The 13,655-nt window shown below is 38.4% G+C and overlaps 1 protein-coding gene across 1 annotated transcript in view; it reads right to left on the reverse strand.

The window, feature by feature from the left end:
- ctnna2 (catenin (cadherin-associated protein), alpha 2) overlaps nt 1-12,575 on the reverse strand; it is a 391,099-nt gene extending 378,524 nt beyond the window's left edge. Inside the window, exon 1 of the mRNA XM_084715317.1 lies at nt 12,273-12,575. The gene's annotated coding sequence lies outside the window, so the exon portion shown is untranslated. The remainder of the gene's footprint in view (nt 1-12,272) is intronic.
- Between the last annotated feature and the right edge of the window lie 1,080 nt (nt 12,576-13,655).

The raw sequence follows: 13,655 nt of genomic DNA on the forward strand, positions 1-13,655 counted from the left end.
TGCCAGTCATTCTGAGCACAACCAGGCAGTCCTTGAGAGTGAGAGCTTGTTAATATTTTACTTTTAACACTCAAATGGAGAATCAAAGATGTCTTCATGGGTGCAGACATGAGCAGAATGTTGCAACATGAATGCCAGGAGAGAGATGGATTCCCTATGTTTGTTATGCAGATTCCTTATCTTGCTACAAAATAAGGGAAAAATGTCTTTAAAATGGTATATAGTGTGGGCTCTCACAGATAGAGCTAGATATTCTTGGCCCTGGAGTTCTGCAAATACATGCATATTTGTCACAGATAAAACTATTCAAAAGTTTAAACTCTGCTTGCACTGCATAAAATGGGCATCAGAGCTCCTTTACCATACAACACTAACTTTGTGACTACAATCCCTGTCATTTGTCATTATGGAAAGTTAATATGCCAACACTGCACTGACCCAGATTCAGAGCACAGTTAAACACACACACACACACACACACACACACACACACACACACACACACACACACACTGCATGGAGCAGTGGGGGAGTCTCTAAAAGCAGAAGTCAAGGCTCAACCTGTCATATCACTGCTCTCCAGAGCTATGTTCTCAAGGCGGCCAAAATAGGCTGATCAAAGTAGAGCACAACCTGTGAAATTCTCAAAGCACCCATGTTCTCTTAGGAATTAAAAAACCTTCTTTAAAAACATAATACGCACACTGCAAAGTTGAATAATCGCTCTATAACCACATCTTCTGAACAAACCTGCCTCTGATTGGCTGTCCATACAGATATATTGGAAAACTGTAAACAAGTTTGAAATACACTGCTTTTCCTGCAGGATGGTGTCTGTCAGATCATGTGATGTAAACTACCCTTTAATAAATGTTCCCCTATCCTCATCCATCCTATAGATACAGCCCATATGAGCATAAAGGTTATCTTTAGTAGTGGATGCCTTATTCATATTGGCATCTTGATGGTTCACTTACATTATAGCCTAAGTCTGTCATTAATGTTTAATTTTTTGAAACTGAGGACAAACAACTCTTGTTACATGCAAAAGTATTTTATATGTCCCATGACATTTAGTCATGCTGTAGCCTCAGTGAGCTATGGACAAATTATACTCTACGCATTAAAAGCCTCAACAGTACAAATAGCCAGAAATGGCAACAGTGAAATATTTTTAACTTTTAACTTGGTTGATGTCATTTGCTACCAGCTAATTTTATTGTCTTTTTGTTTGCTGTTTTGTTTTTTTGAAAATACTATATAAGGTTCAGACCGACAATGTTTGAATGCCAGAACAAAGATTATGAACACAGAAGCTAAGTGTATACCTGGTCAAAGCGTATGGTGAAGACTTATGTACCTCCCAACTAATTCCCAGAATAAAGTATTGAATGCATGGCTATATATGTTACAGCAAATACATTCAGACTTCCCTTTGTAGGACTAATGAAGGCAAATCCCTCTTTACCGCAACTACACAGCAATGCATCGGTGTCAACATAAAATGGCCAAAGCACAAAAGACTACTGCTTTCCACTGTAATCACTTTTTTGTGCCAAACTCATCTGGTTTAAAACAACTGTGTTAATTACTTAAGCATGACAAGATTCACAACCTTGCAGGAATCTTATCAAATGCTCTGCAGCTTATTTATTTTATAGATTCAGTGTAAGAGCAGGGTGTTGATGGTGTCCTGGGGAGTTTTTTAACTACAAGCAGCACTACGGTGCAATGTTATCTTTTTTATTGTGCATGCACACAAAGATTCTACTGATTGACAATTAGCAGCAGGAAAATGCCAACAAACCTAGTAATGTGCCAAAAAGGCAAAGAGGAGTGATATCAAGTAAACATGGATGTGGGCAATGTAGGATTAAATTAATTCAAAAATGAGCTTTGCAAATGTTTTATGAGGAAGGACACTGGGAATACACCTAGTACATTTTGGTGAGAAACACAAAATGTAAATATAAATTTTGTTTGTGTACAAGAAAATTCCATAGGCCACAAACAGTGATGTCCATCCATATTGTCAAAACAATCTCATCTAATTGAGTTTTTCTCGTTAATCAATATTTTATTCTCCCTCTGCACACATGTTTCTCTCATTTTCACTCCTTTTCAAACATCAATTTAACATCTGTTTGTTAAGCACTACTGATACAAATAAAATTAAAAAAAACTTTGCATTCATCCTCTGGCAGCTGCAAACTGTTTCTTTACACCTTTTTTTTAAGTCAAAGAGGTTTCTAAGAGCCATTTCACACAAATGTTGCAACAGGACGATAACTTGCCATCAGTCTGAATGGGACAATGAGTGTCATCTGACCCTGCTTAGACAATGCTCAGCTTTGATTTGAAAGGGGGAACACATGTTTCTTTAATACATGCAGAACAGGATTAGCATTTTTTATAAGAATGATACAGGGTTTTTATAACACTAGATACAGGTACTGACTTACAGCCACCTTAACTATAAATTCTGCTCTTTTTAATTTTACAGAAAACTGGACTGTAAAGTGCAAGTTGTTGCATTAACACTCTATAAGGGGACCAAGAAATCTATGCAATCATACCAGTAATCTCACTTACCTGCCATAATCAATCTGTAAACAATGATTGCAAAAATAAAATAATTTAATAAATAAATCTGTGTTAATAAAACACAGACTGTGTGCCAAGGACTGGGTCTTATTTCTAGCTACTGTCATAGGATTAATCCATGGCAGTTTTCTAGAATAAGTGGGTCAAATGCAGGTTGAATACAAGTTTATAATCCCACATCAGACATGGGCTTTGTGTATGCGAATGGTATATAGGTTTAAAGAATAAACATATATGCAATCTTACACTTGTGAAAAAATGCATGCCCAAAATGATCCATTCAATAACTCAAACTTCAATTATTGCTATACTGGCAAATGCTGGTAAAAGTGCAACTGAGAGCGCATTCCTTGCATGTCTTTCATGGATGTTCAACATGCCAGCATGACTGGCCTTGCTTTGCTCATTTTTTCTGTGCTCATGCCCTGAATATTTTTAGCACAGCCCAGCATCTTGAAGTAGTGGACATTATATGGGCTGTGTGTGTTGACTTCATGAGACAGAAAATATAAGTAAGCAAGCATTTGATTGTTCAGCATCAGGTCAGCATGGAGTCATGGTTCAAAATTTTGTAAAACATTATTTAATAGCTACTGCCATTGCTGCCCACGTGTATGATTTTTTTTTAGCAATTCAAAAAGGTTGGGTGTTGTGCCTCTTGACAGCTGTTTCTCAGGATTTAAAAAACAACTGAGGGAACCAGAGCTTTGTAGGTGGAATTTTTTATCTGTGCCAGAGCCCAAAAAAAGGCATTGGTAAAGTCTTCCACAGAAATGGCAACACACATGAATGAGATCGAAGCAGGTACAAGTGTTGCTGTGAGTTGGCTTACAGAAATAATATCCTTTACATTGACATAGTCTATTTCTTGAGTTGACATGAAAAACACGAATTAATTAATTAATTAATTGAAGTATATTATTTCATGTCTATTGCCAATACCTCTATCATATCTCATAACACCTCTATCATCATTGCTCAGACATTGACAGCAAAGTTTCTCCTATAGTCACTCACAGTTAACTATTATTAATCTACTATTTTGTCCCTTTAAGAGATGGAGACAGAAATGAGTATTGCAGAAAGCACACTACACAAACATATTGAAGATAATTTCTGAGAAAGGGGAAGACACTGAAAAATGTATGCCCACATTGCACTGTCAGGCATTTCTGTGAAAATCAGTAAGCAGCTGGCACATTCTAAGCCTTTAACACCCCAGTTTTTGCTTATTTATAGAAAAGATCTATCTTATCTTGACTTAAGAGATTCGTTTCAAATTGCTTGAAACGTATGTATTTAACTTTTGAAAGAAGATGTCCCAAGCCTCCCACTCCAAGCTTTTGGCTAAGCCCCGGAAGTCAAATCCTAGAATCACTCCTGGTCAGCATATAGATTTTCAGTGAGAGGAGTGAAGAAAAGCAGTCACCCAACAATAGGAAAGTTAATGCACCAAGACAGAGCACACACACTGTGGGGGAGGAGCTAGGCCAATTCTTGGGGCCCACACTGGTCCCAGATGTTGCCTATGGTGGGGGTGGATAAAGAGTGAGTATGAGAGAGACAAGTGAGGCCACAGAGAGTCAAATCTGAGAGGATAAGAGCCTTGAATGGCCTCTAGCAAGCCTCTCTCAACAGATTTGTTTTTGATAGATTCAAAACAATAAGGTGGGACAATGGAGGACAAACTCACAGCAGAAGCAGGGAGAGGACTTTCTAGGGCCAGAAGTGTGTTAACATGACCTCTCACAGCTAGAGCAACAATGATTGTGCAAGTGAGAGTGACACTGAATGTTTGCACACAAATTATGCACAGTTCACCAAACTGCATTGTCAGTGTCCATTCATTGATGCCTACAGGCTACATCTAAAAAAAATCACCAGATACCTTTTACTATGGAGGTGAGACTTCATGATGTTCATGCCAACAGAAATTAGTTTATATGGTCTTGACCACTTTTATGACTATCTATGACTGGCATCTGCATCCACACTTGTTCTACTTATAACTTTATTAAATTTTGAACAGGTAAAAATTATTATATTTTGTAGTGAGCAGGGATGAAGACAGAAATATATTTCATATCACAATCACCCCAGAGGTATATTGTTCACATTACAGAGGAAAACAAGTTAATGTAAATTGCAATAAACAAAAGGGAGCAGAAACAGTTACTTAGAGTGTAAGTGTCCTATGTAATTTCCATATACCTCAGCTATCTAATACAAGTTTCACATAACAAACTGTAGAAAAGAGCATATCTATGTAATTTAAAATACAATATTAGGCACAGCTTGAAAACACTGCTTAGGGCATATTGGTGTTGATAAAAAAAATCCTATAGTTATCATTATGACCATTTCCAATGACAAAATCAAGTTTTACTCGCCCACGAACATGCCCCGAAGTGAATCCAAATCTTACAATGACTACCACATTCAAAGTGACTTCGACATGCAGCTCCAACTTCAAAAAGGTTGTCTTTGATGCTCACAGTTCAAGCCATCCTAGTGCGCATGAATAACATATATTCTTAGAGTGAGATGTAGCCGGCTATCAAGGTGATGAAATGATCCACATCTGCTGGATAAATTCTGAGAATGACTGAGGTGGTTCTGCCTGTACTTGTCAACAGAGGCTTTGTTGTCACTTCATACACTAAAAACTGATAGGCCACCGACCAACAAAAGAAAAATACTATTAACAATTCAGTCTTCAAAATCAATTACTTTTCCCCCAGAGACTGTGACATCTGTGGGAGGCTAAGGGAGAATCATTAAAAACAGTAGTGAAAAATCTTGGCAGCAGCATGGCATCACACTCCAGATATAACATCTCAATGAAGAAAGGTGCTCTCTGCTAAGTGAGAAATTTTATTCTCTCAGTTCTTGGGAGATACGAACTCCTTTTGCTCTCTCTCTATGAGTGTCTCCACTGATACGACTAAAACCTAATCACAGGTAATTTCACCCGTTAATTAAAGTTGTTATCAAAGAACAACTTCAATTTTGTAAACAGAGCTGCTTGGTTTCCAACAACAACTGATCAGCTGGAAGCCTCCTGTCAAATAATTAAGCACATCTTTTGCATGTTCCCAGGGCTCTATGTTCCCAAGATCCAGCTGTATGTCCCCTTAATTTAGAAAAACAGTTATATCCAAACTTCTAACATATTAAACAAAGTGTACAATATGAGCACTATACTAGCAATATGCTTAACCCTCGCCGTCTCATGAACCTAAAACCCTCGACCTGTAGTAAGGGTGTCACAATTTCAATATTAACTTAAAATAAATTGAAATTAGCTTTCAATTTTAATAATCAAAATCAAAGGCAGAATCAGTGATTCTCCCATTATTATTTTTGCTATCCAATCCAATCCTTCCTACTTACACTTACACTTATTGTGGATAGAACCCTATTGTGAAGTTTGCATATGACACCACCATCATAGACCACAATTCAAACAATGATGAGACTTCATATCAGGAGGAAATAGACAGTTTTACAGAGTGGCAGCAAAATGGTGTTCAAAAAACAACCTACCGCTCATCTAATGTAGGTAACTTAAGTAAAATTTCGGTCTCAAATTCTTGTGTATCTGTAGAAGTTAACAACAGGGAGCATCCTAACAGGAAAGATCACAAAAAGGCATGGTCTCAGCCCAAGACATAAAGAATCAACAGTGGGGAATTAAAACCACCCAAAGCACTGTAACCCATTTACCAAGAAATGGTGATATCAAGAAGATGAGGTGCCTGCGCAGAATCCAAAGGATACTAAAAGACAATACAGCCACAGCTAGGTCACCCTGCTGTTGTCAGGCAGGAGATACAGAAGCATCTGCAATGATCTGTTGATCTTTACAAATCAAGAATTCATAGTCTAACAGAGGCATAGCTGTCCATGCAAAAAAGGGTTTAATTTGAAAAATCTAGTTGAGTTGTGACCTTAAAAGTGAAAGTCAAATCAAATCATAGATTTGCAGAATTGTGACAACCTCAGTAGTTAGACCAAGCCTTAACCAAGTAGTTTAAGTTGACAAACCTTACCATACCATAGCCTTCTGGATGGTATTAACCAGTATCTAATACTTCTTAGAACCAGGGATACAGGGTGGATAACAATTTGCTCTCACTCTGTACTTAGTCCAGTTTATCTAGCATTAAGAATGTCACTTAAAACTAAAAATAAAAACATTTGAACAGCTTGCTTTTGGAACACACCCTGTACAGAAATCTTTAATCATAATACTATATTCAGGTATGCATAGAACTGCCAAGAAGATGGTTTCATGGTGCAAAGACTATTTTACAGTTTGAAAAGTGATCTTTAGTACACAAAGAATGTCACACTTGCTTGTTTCTTGCTTGTTTTAAAAGTAACAATGTAATAAAAATGATTAAAAGTTAGTGTCTAATAGAGTTTTACTTAAGCTACTAAGGATGGTTGTGCAGAATCATTACTTACAACACTTGCTGCCAATTTTGAGTTGAATTTCATCATCACATGAAATTACTACTTGGTACTTGCTTTTGCTAATAGCCTAATAGATCAATGCTGCAAATCAACCCACACAAGCTATAATGGTACAGGCCAAGCCATATAAGTGAATGTAATAATTAGCTGCTTGAAAACAATACAAAACATTTGGCAGATAAATGCTGTATAAGAGAAGGGTCCTCTTTTAAACTCCAAAGCCTGGATATGACATCACCAGATCAACTTCATATTCCACACTCAGGTTTTGGCATGAACCATGGCCCGATGCCCCATTGCTAGAGAAAGTTACTCTGTGGCCACCAAATTTTCCATATTCCAAATATTCCCCTGTGCTGACCAAGTTTTAAAGTCATACTGTAAGCTTTCACCAATATAACATTACAGGTCCACAAACATCCCATTTTCTTTGCACCTTTTAGTTCAACAAAAAAACGGCGAACAGTACTCATAGCCAGCTAGCTACAGATATGCCAGGATTACAGAACCAGAAACTCAAAGGATGGACTATGAAAAAAAAATAAAATTTGGGAGAAAATTTAGGAGTGAATGGAAGCAAGAGTTGAAGTAGCTAGAAGAACATAATGTATATGTGAGCTGCCAGTTTCCCCAACAAGCCAAGAAGTCTATCTTGGTTTTCATCAGAAACAGTGCCTTAAGGAAACACAGAAAGGTGTGTTAAGTTGCATTAAATTGCTTTTTCTGTACCTTTTTTTGCATATGTTTAAATATAGGTACTTGGGCTGCCAAATTTGGTGGCTTGTTAGCCCGTGGGTGGTGGAGTCAAAAATATTAATGTCAATCCCTGATACTGATTTTGAATCCATTCTACACTTTCAAGTCTGTGGAGATCTGTTAGCAGCTTTTGTTGGCTAAAACTGCAGGATTCCTACAAGTCTGAAGCACCGTTAAAAATTTAGCTCCAACCTGAATATAAGATCTGAACTGCATAAGATATTAAATTTTGATTAAATGTTTCCACACAAGTTATGATGACACAAGGGGTGCACATACTTTTGCACTTTTCATTTATTTAAACTCTATTAGCTCCGTAAGAAACAGACAAAATATAACCCTCACTTCTGATGACTCGCAGTGCTTTGTGAACAGTTTCTTGGTCAAATGTTATTCAACCACACCCACTCATAGCCTTGAGAATAATGGAAGGATGAGTGGATGGATTGATTTTTTTTTTAAAGACAGTCCTATAGAGAATGGAGCTTGGCTGTAACAATATAAACTTTCACTGCAACAGCTCTTTTGCTGAGCATTGTGGGTGTGGGTGTGGTCTTAGGCAGGCAAATAGACCCGAAAAGGAACTTAAGAGAATAACCTTGTTCTTTCTTGCTGCACCGAGTAGCTGCTGACACTATACTTTTGAGCATTGCTGGATCATCCACTTTATTGTCCCCTCTGAAACAATAAAGTGCTTTTTTCTTTTTTGCTTCTTCTTTATAGTTCAATGTGGGATAATGTCATATTAGTTAAGGAAAGAGCATATTCATGAAGCCAGTCTAACATATGCCCGAGTCACATGCTGTTAAGTTGGCTAACTAAGAGTTATCAATACACAATACAGTACTTTAAACTGAGGAAATACAGACTTAGCCAAAAACCTGGTGAGATTGTTTGCTGTTAGTTCAATGCAGTTCCACAGGGTAATATAAACCCTGGGGTAAGGAGAGTTATAATTGATGTGGTAGACAAGACTGCTACAACTATTGATTGTTCTGTGTTGTTTCTATTGCCTCATCTCTCATCTCTTAAACAGTATCAAACATTTGTGCTAGAGCTGGAGTGAGAGAGAGCTTAAGAAGAGAGGCAATCCTGTTCCAGTTAGTGGGGGTACCATGGCTACCTTAAAGCTCTGCTTCAGTACAACAACAGGAGGGTTCCATGGTGTTCAGCCAATATCACTTCCTCTCCCAGGAGACCAGAACACAATGCACTGCTGACTGCCATTGATTCACCCCTAAATTATGGCTTTTCTTTATTTATCCCCTGTAAAAGAGACAGGCTTTATATTGCAAATGGCATACAGTAACTGAGCCAAAATATTCAGATGAGTACATACAGGTGGCTGTCAAACATTGTAATTTAACATTATCAAATGAGGAATGAGGAATACGAGAGCTGCATACTAGCTGATAATAACTGTGGCACTAGCTCAAACTATACTGATGGTTCAGAAAGCAAGTGTTTTACCATCCAAAGTCAAATCAAAATGCCTGTTAAGTTTGTCAAAATGAGGAAAATGATTAAAAAACAGTAATAAACTGTGATGTTGATTACCAAAACATGCTTAACAATGGTTAACAGCATCGTTCTGATTAGGGATGTGTGCGATTAATCGACTACACGATTAAACGTTGCCACCCTCACTAGACAGCACCAGAAATACTAGTCAGTTAAACTATCAATATTTTATTCATGCACAGTGCCAGTTAACTGCTGCCACCATGATGTTATGCAGCTGCCCACCACTAGTTGGGGCTGCAGCCCCATCAGACGTAGCCCCTGAGCCTGTATGCCGTTAAACGTGTGTGCCCAGATGACCCAAGCAACCCCAAATATTTTTACCAGAAAGTGGGACAGATGACAGCTCAAAAAACAAACACAGTTTGCCTGTGTTTTAATCTAGATATGGAAATAAGGCTGGTTGTAGACTATGACAGAATAAACTGGTATAAATAATAATTACTTGATTGGAGAAACACGCTTAACCACATTCAGCACAGACACAGACATTAACCTGCAAGCAGAGCAGTCTACCTCTACTAGCACTGCTAACATTAGCCATACTGTGTAGCAAGCTGGCAGCTAACATTAGCTCCGGGTCATTTGTCTGCAGACACTGGGATCCTCTTCATTCTGAAAAGTAGTCTATGGTAAAATGACAAGAAAATTATCCTAAAGGTTAAATAAATAAGCCTGGCATAATAGATGGTCTTAAGCAGATGGTTAGACAATGATACACATATGTAGAATCTCCCAAAGGGCAGGGAAGAGTCGGTCCATACTTGGCAGCCTGAAATCACAGCTCTTGTCACGTCTGCCTCTTGTTAATATTTTGTAAAAGATATCTTTAGTAGTTTAAATAGTTCTTCTTCGGCAAAAAATTAACAAACAAGCACATTTTCTTATTCACTATACTGTTTTGGAAACTGGCTCTTGATGTAGAATTCATTGTGAGGAAGTAATTTAGGGACAAATTGGCCTAGTGCTGAAATTATTAGTTGACTATTCGATTAGTCAATTGTCAGAAAGTTAACTGACAACAATTTTGATAATCAATTAATTGTTCGGGTCATTTAACAAGCAGAAAATCCAAACAATGGCTGGTCCCACTTTCTCAAAGGTGAGTATATAAATTACATATATTAATATATAGTTTAAGTTTAGATTATCCATCTGACAACCAAGAAAATTAAGAGATCGTTTGGGCTGTGAGGCAATGTGATGGGCATTAGATAAGTCACAATGTTTTGACAATTCATAGACTAACTATTAATCTCATAACAAATAAATAAGGATAGAATAATTGAATATGAAACTACTAATTTGCTGCAGCCCATGACTTAACTTTTTGTTTTCATTGCATTGGGATAGACATCAAGTGATATTATGATTGTGCTGATTATTGAGGCAAAAATGTCTCACTCATAATATATTTCTTTCTAAAGGCTTTTCTCTTAAACTATTTCCTAAATCCAAAAGCCAAAAGACACAACACACTACACAAGTAAGAAATCATTAGATTATTTTAGCCTCATCCTTTGCAGGCTGTCTAATGAAATGATATATGGGGGAGTAGACCCACACAGGGACATCTGTGGGAGGCTGACAGCTAGACTGAGCATGCCTCTGTGCCAATCAAAAGTTTAGATTCTAAATACAGCCACTATGTGACCCCTAGAGGCCTCTGGGAGTCCATATATCCAGTTACAAGTGGAGAATGTGGCAAACTACACTGTGGGTCACAAAAGCTGTGGTCTGACTCCTGCTGCTGCACTTAACTGTTGAATGCAGAGTGCACCGATGCATGTCTGCAAACAAGCCCACCTATAGTGAAGCACAACACGAACACTTGTGTGAACTCTCGATAATTTGCAGTTTTGCGATACAAATCACAATAAACAGGGCGGCAGTTTAATTATACGCTCAAAGGAGCCAACAGTACGCTGCAGAGTGTAACATACGGTACAAGGCAGGCAGGACAATCACTGGTCGAACATGGGCTATGGATCCACATCGCTTACTTTTCCGTTCTAACGGGTGAATCACCTGTGTTTTACACTGTCTGCCAGCTTGCTTAAATTAATTGTTATCACTACTAAAAAAGCCAATAGAGACTTGAGTGTAAAGAAGCGTTTCACTTGCAGGGCGAGGCAAGGTAAGGCTGTGTTACTTCGCTACTTGAAATCACTGAGTCAAGCATGAAGCCGTTCAAAATCATTTGCAGAATATAAGTAAAACTTGTATCTAACTCATTCGACAGAAAACGAGCGGTGAGTTTATTTGAACGTAGATAAATAATTTTAAATAAACAAAGGGGCAAATTTATTAGACAAAAGAGAAGAAAGAGCGCTGCAAACACAAGAAGAGAAGAGGCTAAACGGTCTTTAAGCGAGTGAAAGATTTCTAGCCAGCTCCTGGACAGCCGTTAAACAGCCGTTAATGCAGAGGTGGGATCGTTATTTTACTAGCATAAAAAGTGGCCGGTGTCAGTTAGCTAGCTTAGCCGCTCCAGCCTTTAGCCTAGCAGCCTAGCTTATCTCTTCCCGACAGGCTCACACAAGTCAGTCGGAGCAGGCTTTCAGCACTGGGCTCACTGGATAGCAGTGCTCGAAGTGCGGTTTAGATGACGTTAGCAGAGTCGGCAACACAGATTTCTAGCTAACGAGAATACCCCAACTCAGCAAATAGAAGCCTCGGGAGCACGTTGAGGTATACTGAGCAATAACGTATTTAGGGTCCGGGATTTATTTAGTTACCCCGCCAACTAGCTTAAGCACAATGATGAATGAAAAGGCGGACCTCGCCTAAGCTAATGTTAGCAGCACAGCGGGTCAGTCAGTGCAGCAAGTGTAATGCTACCAGGCTGCTAGCAAAAAAAAACATCCAGTTGACAAACCACAGCGTTCAAAGAGCTAACTGAGAATACGCACCTTTAACCGTTGGAGATGACACCTCGTGCAAGTCCGCAAACTGTTTACAGCGCCTGGGTTCACTGAGTATTCCCAAAAAAAATGGTGTCCTCCCGTTCAGTTAACCCACGGTGAACAGTGAAAATCGACTCAATCCGGACGCTTTCCTCAATCCTGTGGTGCTGAATCTGAGGCTACACGCTTCTGTCGGTGTGTCGGAGATGCCTCCTCCTCCTCTGGCTCCCTGCAAAATAATGACCCCTCCCAGCGCTCCAACGACAACAACAGAGTAGGCAGGTGCAGATGATGGTGCGCTAGTAACGGAAAGCCTTGCAATATAGTGGGCTGCGTGGTAGATTCCAGGCTTGTCAAATCAGGAGAGTCTCCGCCGTTGACGCATGCGTGATTCCCGCTGTAAGGATGCGCCCTGCCAGTGAACACATTGTGGGGAGGATTTCTGAGCTTTGGCAGATTCTGACTGGGAGAGTGCATGCCGACTCCAGCTGTAGTAATAGCAGGGATGGAGGTAGTATTCAGATATTTTACTTGAGTAAAAGTAGCAGTACAGCAGTGCAAAGTACTCTGCTAAAAGCTTAAGTCCAGCATTTAAAATATTTTATATATATTTTGTAAATTAAATTACAAAATTTGCATGCCAAGTATAAATAACTTATTACTGCAAGAGCAAGTTATGCTTATTGAGTTCAGAAAGAGAAAATTAATTTAAATAAACATTTGTTTCGCATTGGCTTTTTGACAAGCCAGGGTTATAGTAATATACTGACATAGCTGTGATTTTAATACAAGTGCTTGACAGCAAATAGACTATGAAGTTTTATAAAGCTTATATTTTTATTTACTCCAATTAATTGATAAAATAAATTCAAAATAAATGTGTTTTTCTGTCCCATTTATCCCCCATTAGTTCTTGGTTCTATATATCATGTTGAATCGTTCATATTTGACCAAGTTTCAGCTCTTTGGATATTGCTCACAATATTTTCCATTTTCCTCATAATATTTCTCATTTCTCATCCCATGTGAGCATGTCTAAGTAGCCGGTGTCCTGAGTACTGGTGGACAAGTCTAGGAAAAATGCCAGAAAAAGCACTCTTGAATGCCCCCCAAAATATGATAAAGTGTTCCCTATGCTGGATAAATGTTTTCTCTCTTTTTATTTATTTTTTCACCCCTGCCCTTCAGACAGCCTGTGTCCACCACTGCATCAAAATATATTTGAAGTGCCAAAAGTAAAAAATGCTCTTGAATGTCCAATTTCAGGATCATACTGAATTATAACTGTTGATGATTGATTGTTGGTGCATTAACGTTTATCACTCAAATATTACAGCTGCCAATCTGCCAAGTAACTAACTAAACTTGTTAGATCAATGCAGATTAAGA

Source organism: Lutjanus erythropterus, chromosome 3 (assembly GCF_056507025.1).
Source record: "Lutjanus erythropterus isolate fLutEry1 chromosome 3, fLutEry1.hap2, whole genome shotgun sequence".
Classification (NCBI taxonomy): domain Eukaryota; kingdom Metazoa; phylum Chordata; class Actinopteri; order Lutjaniformes; family Lutjanidae; genus Lutjanus; species Lutjanus erythropterus.